The sequence below is a fragment of the Linepithema humile genome, chromosome 5 (genome assembly GCF_040581485.1).
Source record: "Linepithema humile isolate Giens D197 chromosome 5, Lhum_UNIL_v1.0, whole genome shotgun sequence".
Classification (NCBI taxonomy): Eukaryota; Metazoa; Arthropoda; class Insecta; order Hymenoptera; family Formicidae; genus Linepithema; species Linepithema humile.
In genome coordinates this window covers 3,866,594-3,883,694 of record NC_090132.1, presented here as the reverse complement: position 1 = coordinate 3,883,694, position 17,101 = coordinate 3,866,594, and the positions used below count along the sequence as shown (strand labels likewise).

The 17,101-nt window shown below is 39.0% G+C and overlaps 1 protein-coding gene and 1 long non-coding RNA gene across 2 annotated transcripts in view; one reads left to right on the top strand and one right to left on the bottom strand.

The window, feature by feature from the left end:
• Positions 1–10,624, bottom strand: part of phtm (phantom) — a 157,354-nt gene extending 146,730 nt beyond the window's left edge. Inside the window, exons 1-2 of the mRNA XM_012372708.2 lie at positions 9,657–10,624; positions 9,492–9,578 (exon numbers count right to left, since the gene is read on the bottom strand). The gene's annotated coding sequence lies outside the window, so the exon portion shown is untranslated. The remainder of the gene's footprint in view (positions 1–9,491; positions 9,579–9,656) is intronic.
• A 2,807-nt stretch (positions 10,625–13,431) lies between these two features.
• On the top strand, positions 13,432–14,711 carry LOC137000092 (uncharacterized). The gene is made up of 2 exons (XR_010890389.1): positions 13,432–13,562; positions 13,648–14,711. It is a non-coding gene; the product is annotated as an uncharacterized lncRNA (long non-coding RNA).
• Positions 14,712–17,101: the final 2,390 nt, after the last annotated feature.

The following is a 17,101-nucleotide window of genomic DNA, read 5'->3' as shown; positions in this document are numbered from 1 at the left end:
CGAAAAAAAAAAGGTAGGAATCAATATTCTGTGTCTACGATATCGAAATCCGAACACGTCAAAGTAAATACCAGCTTCAAGCTCCTCGCGATAAGCGGTGCATATTTTTTGCGAGAGAAGTAGATTGACAACCGAAGCAGAAGTAGAGAAAGAAAGTAAACACCGACTGGCAAGCGCAGCGGCTAGTCCGAGCACTTCGATAACGCGATAAGGCGAGGTTAAACCCATGTTTGGCGGGCAGGTTATAGGTTAAACGGTGAGCTAGGGGGTGCAACAGGTCGCGTGAACTTGGGTGAATTTTCTGTTCCAGGGCGCGCTGTCTGGCCCTCCGGCACCCCCTTCACCCCCTTCGCCACGCCATCATTAGTCAATGTCGACGCTTGTAGCACGTGGAGCTCCGCAGAATGCAGCATCTGCCTGATATCCCCCTGTATCTCTCGTACAAATCCGTGCTGCGATCCTACCACAAAGTCAGCGATGCCCTACCCCCCCTTTTCTCCTTCTCTTTTGCAAATACACCATCTATATTAACTGCCTTTTTCAGGGATGCAAATGTGAGCTGCGTGGCAAGTTACTTTTACGGATTCTATTCTTTTTCGGATTAAACGACGAATATTACATGTTACTGCTGAATTCACAACAGCATTTACAAGCACATTATTTTGCTAATAAAATATTGTTTAATTGTTTAATCACTTGAACTACTAAATATTCTTTCAGTATATTATCACACAAATTATTTTTATAAATATTTGACGAATAGCCTAGATTTTATTAATTGAAAATGAAATCCTCCTCTTTCTTTCACACAAAAAATATAAAATTATTTTTTTAAACTTCAATAATAATATTAAAGTACCAAAAGCATATTTTTTTCACGTTAACCAAGTATGCCACGATATACTTATCAATGAAATATTTTTATTATCTGCCTCTAAATTTAAACTATGGATTATAATAAATTAACATAATTAAAGCAAATCGCATTATTAATTATAATCTAAACAAGCTAGAACTTTAGGAGATGATCGTAATGTTGAATACGTACATAAAGTTTTTTACTAGAAGCAATGAATATATCAAGCCACTTCTTTCGCTATGCTACGATAATCGCTGCTCACGGTCCCTACAAAGTATGATAAATGCGATCGTTATGCGCTACGAATCTAAGAAACAAATGCGGAGAGCGCCAAAAGTCAAGTAACGGACGAGTGCGGCACAGACGACACGGGGATGAAGGTAGGACGGGCAGAAGGGTTAGCACCCGCAGAATTTAGCCAGCCCTCGCTCGGTCGAAGAACAAAGCTTGATTTATTGTAATGAGTTTGCAGGAGTTAAGAGGTCTGCCCCTGCCCCCGGCCTCGCCTCGATATTCAGACTCGTGCGGTTTGATGGGGATCCTCGGATCAACCCCCGTCATAAACCCTTCTTAGCGGCGGCCACCCTCGTAACCCCCTCTGAAATATGCATGAGCCCCCTGCATACTGATTGCGTTATTTGTATCACCTACGAGAAGTCACCGCGAAATCGCGTCTGCACTTGGCTCGCATGATCCCGTAAAAGCCGCGAAGTCGCTCCTCTTTCGACCGTCGATCGACTCACAAAAGGCCGGATCCTCCTCGAAGACATCCAAGTTCCCGTATCATAACCATATCGTTACTCAAGACATCGCCAAAGATGCGTTCTTTCGTGGCTACGACACCGTGCGATCTTTTAAGGATTCGCGAAAGGTTTTCTCGGAGATAAGATGTGAAAGGCCAGGCATTCTTCGCCAAGCAGTATTATAATCTTTGCTATACTAGATGATAAAAAAAATCTTTCGGATCGTAATATGACTTTTAAATCCGTAATGCGAGCGAATATCGCAAAATTACGTGACAATTCAACTTTGATATCATCGTATCGTCAACATGTAATTATAACGATCAAATAATCGGGCGTTCGCTCGTGTCAAGAAACGATGTCGCGTTCCATCACTGTCGATAGGTGAACATCAATCGGTCTTTTCCTCGTTTCACAAACACAAGATACGTCTTCGGATACCACATCGATACCACGACACAATGATCGATGTTGGCCATCGACAACTCGTGTGCAAAAAACAGAAAATTTAAGTTGCTCTCGTATTTCCGATCGTTACTTGCATCGTCCGTTTTCATAACAATAATATATATATATATAACGATGTAAACAATACAAATAATATAATATTATCATAAATCTCTAAAAATTTCTTCTTTTTTTTATCAATAATGAAATTATTCCTACAAGTAATTGTACAATATATTATGTTTTAATCTTAATTAAATAGTTTTTGAATTGAAATAATTTTATGTATTGGAATATATGAGCATAGTTCATAAAACGAGTACAACTTATTTATACGAAATTCTTTTCCAAAATAATCTGACTAAAATATATCTTCTCTTCATAATGTAAAATAATACATTGAAAAACCCTTACAGTATGTCGTTATTAGAAAAAAAACTTTTATACGTTATTATATCATATTTTTCTTCCGCCCGTAGCATAAAAATGTATGTATCATCTACTTAATACAGTTCCTATCGTCGTCAAAACGGCGGTTCGGAATCGATCATTCGGCAACATTGGGTAGAAACGCGCCGCACATTTTACAAACGACGAAAAGCGTAAAAAATGATATGCGATTTGGCGAGTGAGTTCGCTCGCTCGCTCGCTCGGCCGTTCGTCGGAACGCATCGATTCCCTGCCGAAAACGCTGAATTCATTGGGAATTGACGGGGGAGCCATAACTCGCGTCTCGGTTTGACATTAATGCCTCCCCTACTTCGTGCCTCGCAGATAGGCAAGGGGGTTAAGCTCACTGCGACATATTTATGGAGAGGGCGAGATGCTATCAGGCACGAGGACTCCGGGTTTGCCCGATCGCGCGGCTGCGGAGAGCCCGCCCTTCCTACAATCTACTTCGCAATTATCGGGCCCGACGTTAATATTTGACCCAGGCCATCGCCCCGGCGCACCACCTCGATTTTGGAAGGAACATCGCCCAATCCCTCCCACACACGCACACCCGCAACTACATCTTCCGTCACGCTCGTCTCTATAGATCGCATCGTCGAATCTGGTCGTGTGCTTAGGAAAGTTCAATATTTGCGGCCGGCTGAAAGACACGAAGTTAAAGCTTGTCGCAAAATATTTTGAGCAATCAGACGTGATAAGAGCTACATGTTAATCAATAGTTTTTAATACAATTTGTGTGTTGTCACGATTTATATAATTTTATACATACTCTTAATAATAAACTTATCAGTTCACATTTTTAAAATATAATTATAACTTCTTATTTCCGATAAAAAGAAGTTAGCGCTATCTATTCACGAGATTAAAGATTATCAAATTTAATATACATTTGACTTTTTTCGCAACAGAACTTGACGATATTCATGACCGGTCGGTCAAGGACGAAGTTCGTCGCTCGAGTGAGTTTTCGTTAGTCTTCGACACCGCAGAAGGGATCCGGCTGGGGGCCTCTCTTGTCGCGACTTCAGGCAGAAAGCGGTGGCGGCGGCAGAGAGCGGGGGCGTGTGGTGCGTGTAAATTAAAGGCGTCATAGATTTTCGTGGTAGCCCGCAGGATCAGGGCCTTAGATTTGCGTCCGGCAGATTACCTCGGGGGTGAAATGGGACAATGGGCGTTAGTCTGGGCCGACGGCGTATAAATAAGGATCCCCAGGAAGCTTCTGGGGACCAGGGGGCAGCAGGCGGAGGAGATGCTCTCTCGCTAGCGACGTGGTAGCGGAGCGGAGAGAGCCCGGCTAGTGCTGAGACCGGTCGGCCGTCCATCTTGGCCGTCGCCGTGGCGGTCCTTATCTGCGCTCACAGCTCCGCTGCTAGACGTCCGGTGATCTAGGGCACTTCTCTCTCCCTCCCTCTCTCTTTCCCCTGCCTTACTCTTAGACCTTCGCCTCTCGCTCTCTCGGATCTCTTCTACCTTAATTATACCGGCTCATGACGCTGCTCCCGCTATCGCTCCCCCCTGCCCGTCTTTTTCTCATCTTGCGACAGGAAGCACCGCCACCTTTCCACGAGATCTAAACTCGGGTGATTCGTGTGACGCCGCGAAGTCGATGGAGCAACGCTGAAGTTAAAGTAGCGCGTCGATCATCGTACTCTTTGTGGCGCACTCGAGGATGAAATAACATCGGGAAATGTCTCGTGATGGGCGCCAAAGAAAATAATTTAGATAGTGCGAAGAGAAAGCGGTTTTTAATCTGTTTTGAGTACATCTTTTAAAAAATTATTTTCTCAGAGGTTTTAAAATCGCACACTAAATTGCGTGTAACTCGAGTTTTCTTGATTCCTAATTTATTATAAGTATTCTCTTTATTTATATGTATTTATGAGAGCGTTAAGAGAAAGAAATTTTTTGCAAGACATCTACAATCTAAACTGCGGATCTTACTTCAAATTATTAAATACGACTTATTTTAATTAATAGACGCGTCACAAAATACTTAAAATTATATCAAAATAGACTTATGTAAAAAAAATAATTTTTCGTAAACAATAATCTAATATTTCATAAACCTACTACAGTTGTTATAAAAACGAGGCTTTTGTTTAATATCCCTCATATACGAATTGGCAATAAATAAAACGAGAGCACATCTGTATTCGGATTAGTATCGAGCCAGTACCAGTAGATATTTACGAGCCTAGCAGGACAGGCCGCGAGTCCTATGCGTGTCTTTCCTTTCGCAGAACTTAAAGAGCGCGTTTGCGGCGCAGACTGAATGACGAGCAATAGTTCTACCGGCTACTTGGCCAGCCGACCGTACATGTTTTCACATATAAAACTGCCCTTGACCCTTCACCCGTATAATGAGCCACTGCCGATACATTATTCATAGGATGCGTCTTGTCTTTCTGCTCCGAATCTACGCTCGTAAGTTCCCCGTTACATCGGTCCGCCGGCGCGATTTATTTTTCGGCTGAAAGGAAAGGCACGCGAAGGGATCGGCAGAGCGCGAAAAGGACGACCAATCGCGGATGGCATAGTAGGAGCGGCCGCAGTGCGTCGACCTTCCTCGCTACCGGCCAGAAGACGATACTGGTATCCATTGTGTATACAAGATAGTTTTTGTACGACGTCTGAACGCGAATTTATTACTGTCTAAAACATGCGGATTCAAATATGCACAGGATTATCACATACTTCATATAATGACATTTTGGAGAATTGCTATAATCGATAGTAATAATAATAATAATAATTTGCAATTGCTAATTACTGTTTGTTCTCATTTTCTATCGACATATGTCGATATTTATGAAATTCTCAACGCAATCCAATTATCGCGGGAAACTTTCGGATGACCTAAGAAGACTGCGACGAAGCACGTATCAAAATAATCCTAGCAATTTCTTAATTTCTCTCCACAATCTAGCTCGTCGTTTGATTTGGCGCTCGGTACTGGTTCGAGGCCGCTAGTCCACTAGTGGGACGTGAGATAGTTGATGATCATGAAGGAAAGGGTGATCGCGAAGAGAGGAGACAATGAACGTGTCTCGCGAGCCAAGCACGACCCCTCGTATCCCCTCGCAACTTTCCGTGTCAGTTCACATACTCGAGAGGGACCACCTTTTCCGCTCTTTTCCCCCGCGGCCGGACAATCTCGGGAATCAATATAGCACCGAGCGACTATTCGCGAGCACTCCGTTCCAAGCTGCCGCCGCTATTGCTGCCACCACTTCGGCCTTGTAATTAAACCTGCTGCTAATGTACCGGCCAGACTATCGTTGTTATGCCATTCTGCCACCTTCGCGGCGCAGACTAAAAAGCGTACCCGCGCGTGCAAAAACAACGAGAGGATGCGTCGACCGGCAAACGCTGGTTTCCTCTTGCGTATGCGTGTGCGAGAAAAAGAACTGCGCGCAATATCTATCTGTTACAAGTGTTATTAATCCTAGAAAAATGTAGGAAGATTTTTATTTTACACTGCAGATGTTATTAGCGGCCATAAACAATGTGTTATCCGGTAAACTCGGTCTTTTATACAAAATTATCAAAATTATGCAAAGTTTATATAAAAATTAAATTGCGTAAAATTTATTATCGCGCAGTTCCAAATTATCCATTTAATCTATTCTCAGGATTAAAGCCATTCTTTCAGTACAGTACGTTGAATTTATCATGCGCAGCGTCAAATTCTAAAAAAAAAACTACGAGGAAATTGTACAACCCGTCAGTTTTTTTTATTCCATCCGCGAAGTGCATTAATTCAGTCGTTAACTCGTCGCGTGTAACCGTGACATTTGTTCTTTTATTAAACTCGCATTTTCGTACATCGCACGTGTTTCAAGCGCCGTATCGCGCACGTCGCGCGGCACATACACCTCGACCAACCCATAAAACCGTACATTGCTTCGTTATTTGATTATGCAACCGCGTTCGTCACGGCTTTCCTCCCGTTCGCTTTTTGACACCGTGTTCTATCGTCCAACTGTTTCTACCTATCCTAACGACATGTCATTTCAATGCAAATTGGAATAGGAAATCTTTTTAATAAATTTTAATAATCTTTGGACATGATAATATTGGATGTGTAAAGTTAGAAGCTGACATAAAAATTCCATGGTGATGTATTAATCGCTGAAACTTTTTTTAAATATCAGAGAACTATTTAAAAGGAAACTTCTAACCAGAATTATGAAATTTTTATGTTAGGATATTAACTTCATACATCCGAATAATATCAATAAAATACCCTATATTTTTCTAAAAATTAAAAAAATATTGATTTTATATTTCTACGTTTATTTAAACTTCCAGCTAATATGAAAAATTGATATTGACATATAATCGATGCCTATATATAAAAGATATGATTGCGATACTTTTTATTTTATAAATTCGTGTTAACGCGATTGATCGCGTTCGAAGCGGCATATTTCAATGGAAAGAGCGTCGACTTTCCACTTTGCCAGAAACGCATGTCACTCGCTCGTCTATAAAAATCTAATCAGTGACGCGCGGTCGTCGCCGACGAAATAATATTCCCACGAGTGATAATTTATCTCCGATAGAACCTGAGTCTGCGAGAATACGTCAACAACCCGAAGGTATTCGGGTCTGCGGTCGTCTAACGCACAGAGCGAGACCGTGTTTCCCTTCCCGACGCGCGGCAGTGGCGGGTCTTTGGGGTCCCGTAACGGAGTCTCGTCACACAGTTGTCTGTGCATATCGGATGAACGGCTCTCTCCACGATCTCGGCCGGCGCTCATGAAAGCTTAATCGCGGCAGCGCGTACTTATCGAACGTCGCTGGGGCCTAGAGCTCATTCTGCACTCTTTGCCGGCCGTCCCCTTCCCCGAGGACCAAGCTACCTTCGCGCTGAGGTGTTTCGCGGTAAAGGCAGAAACCGGGCACTAAATATTCGAGCTCGTGTCGGAATTATAAAAGAGGTCTGTGTGTGAACGTTCAAAAGTCGAAGAAGAAAGAGAAAGAGCGAAGTGGGAGGAGGGAGACAGAAGTGTATAGGCAGAAAAGGAGAAGCACCAAGGTGGTCTTACAACGGTAATGGTGTGAGGCACCTTACGAAGGGTGGATCGTGAAGAAGGTCGGCGAAGAGAAGCCGGATAGTATTCGCTCTAGACGGGCGAAACGACTCGGGAACGGTGAGGTTGTACGGATACAACCAGGCAATTGAACTCCTTCCGTTTATTGCTTCTAATTAAACGACCGAGATATTTCTGCTACGTTTCATTAGCGTAGAGCCGAACTCACGGCACGACGGTTTGGTTAATGCATTGCCGCTCGCAGCGCAAGAAAATTTCGGCCGCGACTTGCGACGCCTGCTACACGCGCACATGTACCGCTACTTCTTACTGACTATTGCTTCATTTATGTTCAACGACTCGTCCAGCTCGTTTCAGCGTGGTCAACTAAGCGCGGTCAATTAGGAGTTTCAATTATATGTGTATATATACAAATATAAAAAAAATATTAATTAACTCTCCATCGGCTGCAATGTGTGAAAGAACAAGATCAATCACAATGCAACTGTGAAATATAATATAGAATAAAATACAGAGAAAATCTATTTCTTAAACTCGTTAGAAAAATGCTAAGAAAATGTTAGAAATGGCAAAATATTTTAATTATGTAGTTTTTCAATGTTCACATCTCACTTTTGTTGAGGCGTGAAAACTTAACTCAGTATAATTAATATCTTGCATCAATATCATATCAAAATAAAATATCTGTGTAGAACTATATCCGTCTCAACTTTATGTCATATTAAATTTATATTTCTTATTTTTCAAACGCGAATCTCTCTCTTTCTCTCTGTAATATATTTCACAAATATTTGGCACGCATTGCAAAATTGATTCGGGTTAATCGCGGCCGCGAATCTTCTGATGAATAATCGGCAAGTGTAAGGAAGATGTCGCCGCGAATACGACGACATCGCAGGAATGAGCGAGAAGAGCGGCGACGTGACTCGCTTGCGCCAATTCTAATTTTGCGCTGGCTCGCTTAATATCTCGTCGTAGCGAGAAGCCGGCGATAAATCTCCGGATTCATTATCATAAATTGGCCCGACGGTGCCTGCACGGTTGATGCTGACGGGCGGCGAGCTCGTCTCATCGCGCGACAACGAGGATGACAGATCAAAGTGGAGGCGAGGAAGGAGTTCGATTCGCTCGTTTACGCAGGCGAGCTTGTCGTAAAAACGTCGTTTCGCTCGTCCCCTCCTCTTTTCTTTCGTCCTTCTCGCCCGCCCCACACGTACGAGCCTGCCGTTCGATTTATGGATCCGAGAACTGGTCCGTCTATAAATTAGGAAGACCGCGAAGATCGAAAGATATACGAAATCTTTTTTTACTGCGAATGATTATAAGCCGGAACTTTGGGCCGTGTTGCTTCGAGAATAACTGAGACTTATGTTCTTCAAAATATAATCATGGGCTCGATTTAATTGTGCATTGCTAAATGAATGTATTCGAAGTAAGTTATCGCAAGTTATATTTAAAATCTACTGATCTATTTGATATTCAGATTATATATTGACTAACTGTATAACTTTGTTTGTGTCTATAATTGTTAATACAAACAATATTTAATTTTTCTATGAATAATTTAAGCTTGAGATTGTTATTAGTGTCTTAAATGTCTCTTTCTATGAATCGGTAGGATCGCAAAAATAATTTCCAAAGAATATTAGGAATTACGTAACTATACTCTTCTCAGAATTCCACGGTGTTTATTTAGCTAAGCTATCTTACATTAATGTGCGACATATGTCTTGCTTTGCGATGTCGCTGTGACTGATTTATATGCCTTGATCTCGGTTCCTGTTGCCGGTAGAAATAACAATAACGTGATCATAATTTTCTCCCGTAAATTTGCATTTCTCTATTTTCCGGAGAATGTTGAACTAGATCGAAAGAGATTTCACGGCGCGATACGAATAATTAATCAAGTAAAATAATACAAAATTCACTCACCAGCCGATGTTTTATCATCGCAATGTATTGGCCAGCAAATCATTGATATCGAGGTGATTGATATATGGGCCTTGATCTCTTTGCTGCCTGTAAAAAAAAAAACATAATCAATATTTTTCCGGAGAGATATAAAACATAATATAAATGTAGTACAAAAATTTATACCGGCTGATATCCCGCTGTTGCATCCCGTTGGCAGGTACCGTTGTTCCGAACACACGTTGCACTAATTATCACTTATAAAACGACTGGTCAATTTATACGACACTCCCGAGTTTTTAACACGCGATATCATCCGACAAGCTTAATCATTACGACGACCGGCGATACATTGGATCCGTCACGCGATTACATCTTACATTCCCGAACGAATAAATAACGCGAAATACGACAATCGCCCGTAACTTTATTCGACACTCCTGACGTTATCGACACTTCCGAGATACGTTTAAAAAATTCGAAAGCCGGAGATAATTTCACACCGATGCGAAGATTGAGCGACACCATGGACGCAACAAACGCGATAGGCGCGACTAGCTTCGTTGTCAGAGAACGAATTAGAGGTTAACTCGCAGTTATATGCGCTTTTCATGATGATCGCCCGTTATTTCTTAATACTCCTCGACAAACCCGAAATAGGAGTCTGAAAGCAGAAGCATTTTCACACTATTCAATTTCACGATATTTAAAAAATTTCAACATAGTATCCGACGCAACAGACGCAGTTGATTTTTCGGATCAAAAGATGTAGAATCGCGACCGTGTGCGTTAATTAACACACTCCATGACAATTATTACGACAATTGTGATTTGATTTAACACCGTCTACGTTCTCGAAGTACGTAGAAAGACGAGGCAACTTCGCGTTGATGCTCGTCAATTCGCTGAGTAATGTCCGACATGATGCGACGAATGCGATTGGTTTTACGAATGCCGAAAGTCTAGTAATCACGACCGTACAGGCTAATTAACGCTCCACGACGATCGCCTGTCGCTGGATTCGACGTACTCGACATATATTTGCATGCAGAGTTCACTTCAAACGAGAAAAATCGCGTACTGAACGCAGGACGACGCTTGCTCCGACATTACCACCATTACCGCCATCGTCCTGTGAACTACGCGACGTTCGTCGTATTGATGATAGATCTCGTGACGTCACATTAGTACTATACTCACATGATTACATGCGCCCGCGCAGTTACCAACAGAATAATTGCGGATTATTCTGATACCTAAACTCTTCATATTTATTCAACAAATCTCACGATGCAAAGGAATAAAAGCTCTATGTTATATTATTAACTTACATTGAATTTATATCTCGTACAAGATATCAAAATTATCCACGATACAGGTTAATGTTACGCGCTTGTTACATCTAAGGTGACTGTACGATGCTAACACGCAATATACAATACATCTATAAAAAACAAAAATTCTAAACTCTCTACGTTTTAATCTTTATGTTTACGTCGCGAGGTAGTCAAAACAAAACACCGGCTGTACGTATGCCGCAATAAGCTCCAACGAAACGTGCTAACAACCTTCTGGCCAAATATTTTGATACATAAAATAAATACATTTCGATGTTGTTCGATATATTTATATATATTTTTCTACGGAGATAATATCGCAAAATGAGAATGAAAATTGATTATACGTACATCAAAACCTCGCTCGATGTAAAATATCTCACTTGATGAATGACGTTGCACAATAAAACGCGCCAAAAATACTGTGTTCTAAAAACACTCAAAAGTTGTTTTGATATTTAAATTGTATCACATTATTTAATTGGCTGCAGGTGTTTAAGGTATGTTCTAATATCTTACATATGTAATAATTTATGAAGCAATCATTAGCTTACGGTCATAGATAAAAAGCTCTTTTCTCTATAATGCATAATCCGCGATCACTGCAGCCAACATAAGTGCGATTACTCTCTCATTTGTCTCGCGACGCTCTCAGGGAAAGGTCAGGTAAAACGTAAAATATTAGTTATTCCTCGGACTTTTTGTTCATTGAAAAGAAATTATTGTAGAGTATTGATCAATATGTACGATCGCAATTATCAGTTTTTCAGATATTTGTAAAATAAATCGCGTTTGCCGCGATATTATCAGATATTAGTCGTCTAATCGCGTCGAACATTGAGTTAGGTTAAGGTTTATACCACTTTATACATCTCGCTTGATACATTTAAGGATTGTACGATGCTAGCATGAAATTTCGCAATATTTATGAAAAACAAAAATTCTAAATCTCCTATACGTTTTCATCTTTGTATTTACGTCGCGAGATAGTCAAAACAAAACACTCGCGTGTCTGTATGCCGCGTATGCCGCGTTATGCTTCCACGAAAAGTGCGCTGACAATTTTTTTGTCAAATGTTTTGATACATCAATAAATAATTTCGATGCTATTCGATATATATATACTTTGCTATGGAGATAATATCACGAAACAAGAAAGAGAATTGATTATACATACTCAAAATTTGGCTCGATGAAATTTCTCATTCGACGAATGACGTCACACAATAAAACGCGCCAATGTGTTCTGAAATATATTCAGAAGTTGTTTTGCGTATTTAAATTATATCACATTACCTAATTGGCTGCAGATGTTTAAGGTATGTTCTAATATCTTATTTATGTAATTCATAAAGCAACCATTAGTTTATAGTCATGAATAAAAAGATTGTAGCGCCTCTTTTCTATAATACATAATCCGTGATCACTGCAGCCAATACAAATACGATTATTCTCTCATTTGCCTCGCGACGCTCCTAAGTAAAAGTCAGGTAAAACGTAAAATATTAGATATTTTTCGGACTTTTTGTTTACTGTAAATAAATTATTGTAGAGTATTAATTAACTGGATATGTATGATCGCAATTATCAGTCTGTCGATAATTGTAAAATTAATCGCGTTCGCTGTAATATTATCAGATATTGGTCGTCGAATCGCGTCGAACGTTGCGTTAGGTTAGCGGTTATATAGCAGTTATACTATATCGTTTTATTCGTATTTTATATCGTTCATTTGCCACTAGATTAAGTTAATTTAATAAATTTTACTTTGTATCCAAAAGATCGGCATATATAAGACCATTGCTCATCGTATCAGATATCATTATTTACTGAATTAATGAGCATCAACGCGAAGTTGCCTCGCTTTTTATACTTGTTCGATGTTCGATGTATCTCTGATGTATCAAAAGTATCGAGTTAAACAGGAAATCGTCACGGAGCGTTAATTAATGCGTACAGTTTCGATTATCAGTTTCGTTTTTCGGACTAAAATTAATTGACTCTGTCAAGTATCAAATATTGATCGTTAAACACCGGTATCAAAGTCTCTCAAGTTTTTTTTTAAGATATTTTGGTTATCAAGAGAAAAAGGTCGAACAAGCAGCGTTTTATTTTGGTTATTTAACGATATATCTGAATAAACGTAGACACTTAGCTTATTTCTTTGAATTTTTGTTGTATGTATTGAGATTTTTCGTGTTAGTATCTCACAGTCGCCTTACAGCTAAGTGTAACAAGCGCGAAAAATTAACATAATCCTTTCAATATTCATAAAAATCAATCGCATTCGTGGTGCGAAGTTGAACGTAGCTTTGAGCATCGGCGTCAAATTGTGTTTTTAAATGTATCTTATGTTAGAAACGATGGGAGCGTCAAGTGAGGTTATGGGCTATCGTCACGTTTCGTGTTCTTCACTCGTTTGCAAACACATCGCGCGTATAATTACGTGTTGTAAGTGTCGGATGTTTCGCCGGTCGCGATGATAATAAAGACAAGTTATGGTAATTGGCTCTTCCGATGATATTTATGTTCGGAAACTTGATTTACAATACCTCGAATATTCTCGCGATGTCGAATTTTTTAATAAATATAATTGTTTTATGCGCTTGATCAAAATTGTTTCGGAATTTTCGTATTTTGCATTGAAAGTGTATCGTATATGTAAAATTCGGGAGTGTCGTAAGTGATAATTAGTGCCGTATAAATGTTTGAAGCAACGATGCCGATTAACGAATTGTAATGGCAAAACATGCTGGTGAGTAAACTATTGTATTATTTTAGTATTATATTTTTCACATTTTTGGAAGAAAATATTGACTATGTTATTGTTATTTTCGCAGACAGCAAAGATTGACAGCAAGACAGATCAGAGACGGTGCATTAATCATTACAATATAAATGGAATATCGAAGAATGAGATGCAAAACGACGGTGATGGAGACGGAGATGCACGGACGGACATCGACTAGTGAGTAAATTTTTATATTATGCAATTAATTATTTGTTTATTAATAATATTTTGACATTATTGTGTTATTACTGCATTGATCGATACATAATTGTCACTCAAGGGAAAATTATATGAGAAAACAGTCTGTAGATAATTTATAAATAATTGATACAAAATATAACAAAAGGCTAGAATGCGCAAGTAAAAACTTAATTTTTCAAAATTATTACTAATAATTATAATTACTATATATATCATTAAATAACGGGTGGCTACTTATTTTTGTGTCACGAGATTTAGCATAATACAAGGTGACGCCGAACACCTAATGATTTATCGAACACATGCTATAATATAAATTACGTATCTCTACTATAAATGCAGTAATTAACAACAGACGTGATTCGGTTGGAAGGGTGCATTCGCTCAGTGAGATGTTCTCGAATGTGAATCGCGAAGCGGTATACATTCTGGACAGAGCATTTACATTGTAACTATAGCCGCGGGCAGTGTAAACACATTGACACGGAACATTCAGTTAACATCGTGCATGCGGTAGGGAATAATGTAACATGCGGAATTACATAATGGAATTATATGTCCCGCTCGCAAACCGTTCCAGAAAATGTCCATATTTTCTATTGCATGTATTTTTCATTAAGTACCCGCATGGCGAATTTGATTAAAAGCTATAGATTGATCATTGCTCTATGATAAATCGAAATTCGGTTACACATTTTACGGACATTGCATCGCAAAGCATGGAATCACTTTAATATCACAAATCACCATAATACTTTATTTTTTATGAGTTTTTACAATGAGATTAAAAGCAATTTTCCTTGTCGTACATTTTTAAACATATTATACGCATTTTAAGACTTTTATTGTTTTATAAACTTGTAGTAAATTGTGAGAATTTCTAAGAAACAATGTTGTTTAAAGAATTAATGAGATCTAATTAAAACGAGATAAAATCAGCGACACGGTTAAGGGTGAATTTTTAATTGGTATATTTATGTTCGCGTGCATGTACATAAGACACAGATCGTGCGAACGTTTTCTACTCTTTTCCCTGAAAAGCTCGGGTAATCGCACGCCGGCCAAGTGTCGAGAGGCGGAAGTCCAGTTCCGAGGCAGGCGTCGGTTGTGCTCACCTAATCTCGAAACGCTTGTCCCGGCTTAAACGAACCTTGGCCGCTAATACGCGAGTGATTAATTATTGTTACGCGTCGGTGTTACGATCTCCGCATCGGGCCCTTAATGGAAATAACTAAGTATTGTTCGGGTACATGCCTTCCGTACGGAAGCGATCCATCATGACCCGGATAATTAGTACAGCTGTGGTTGCGCGTATAATCATCACTCAGAATAATAATGGCGATGCGCCTCTCTTCCCTCTTGATGCACCGAGAGGTGCGAAACGACGCAGCGGGCACCATGAGCGACCCTCGTCGCTGCAGTGAGCCCGCGTAACATGTGATACTTGCACGCGTGTTGATCGCTCATGATACTGCGATTAATTATTACCAACGCCTTGTACTATTTACCATTAAATAATTGTTGTGTATTTGTATTAATATATAATTTACTATTTATATAATGGCATGTCAATATTGACTATACTATGTTTTAATGGCAATAATGAAGCTTTGGTTTGCTTGCGAAAAGAGAAGATACATAATTATTCAATATTATCTTGAAAGTTTTTAAAAAATTTTTTGAAGTTTAGTGCATCTATTTATTAGAAATCATAAAAATTTCTTTTTTATTCAATTAGTAGCACATTTTTTGTGATAAAATTCATGTTTTTAATTAGATATATCAAACTCCTTCTATCCAATCAAGTTCTGATAGGCTTGAATTCTCTTTTACATTTATTTATATGGGATACGGTCGCTCATTAACAACAATAGATCGTCTTCAGAGATCAAGTTTTACATACTTCGTCAGGGATATTGATTGCTCGGAAAGTGCCGTAAACAACTATGCTATTGCTCAAATAATGATGATGACACAGATCGGTATTTCTTTGACTCACCAAGCGCAAAATCTTAATTATAAATTCTGAAACTGAATTATGTTGATGAACGATATTTAATTATAGAGCATACTCTCTTCTAATGATCTATTATTAATTCTGATGTGAGATTAATTTTGTATTTTTTTCCACTTGTGTTTACTAAAATTTTTCCATGTATTCGTTAATGAACGTATTTAATTGTCTATAACCCGTTAATGTTGCATAATCTCTCGTTCTTTTATTTTGATACTACATTCAGATAAGTATGTTTCCGATACAAATCATACGCAATCACTATTTCTATTTTCTCGAGATGAATTCATGCTATTTCACTAAAAACAATAATGTTCCTGATGTGATAAATTGTATTAATTTTAAAACCGAAAGAAAAGAAATATTAAAAGGTTCTGTGAATCAAACGACTTTTTTTTTAAAACTGTTACAGCAGAATAGAATTTATTTATTAATCAATGAATTGTTAAATCGTTATTCTTTGAATGTCAAATAATAAATAATTTAATTGTTAAAAACAATATTTCTTGCATTTAAATCGTCAATTTTTGCTGGAATAATCGTTAATATTATTTTGTAAAATCCGAGATATAAATTCTGATAAAATTCATTATCACATTTCCAGATTTTATCAAACGCGTAGAATTTTGTGCATTAGAGATTGAAAACTTTAATTATTCCATGACTGGGCCATTTCTGTGAGTAATGCGTCAGTTTCTAGCGCGAGTCTAGCAAAATCTTATTTACCAGACAGAGTTCACGTCGCAGTGCCACGAAACTTTGAAAAAATCAATCCCTCTCGCTGCGCAGAGCCAGTGTCGGTGCAATTCATTTGCATGGGAATTGCACCCGACGGAGACGGCTGCACTCCGGTATCGATTTTAAGTGGACCGCCTGTCCCGTCAGCCTCCTGTCTCGTCTTCTCTTGGACAGAAGCTACTCGAAGTCGCGCAAGCGCTTCCGTGGAAACTTCTTCCATGGATTTCGTGAAAGCCCCGAATCCGACTCGACCAAGAACATTGCTGCTTTTCGTGAAATAGCATGAATTTCTTACGGGAAGTAAAAACAATGGCTGCTTGCAATTTATTTATATCAAAAATACTCTTATTTAATGAATATTTAAATATTAAATACTAAAAATAAATATTGCAAAAAATTCTCCTTGTATACACGCATTTCAAATTGTTCAAATTAAACCATTCATACAAAATTGAAGTATTACATTAAAACTTTGCTCAGCGAAACTGAATTTACAACTCGTATCGTGATTAACGGTCGCTTTCTTTAGACTGCATGAAAAGATATATTC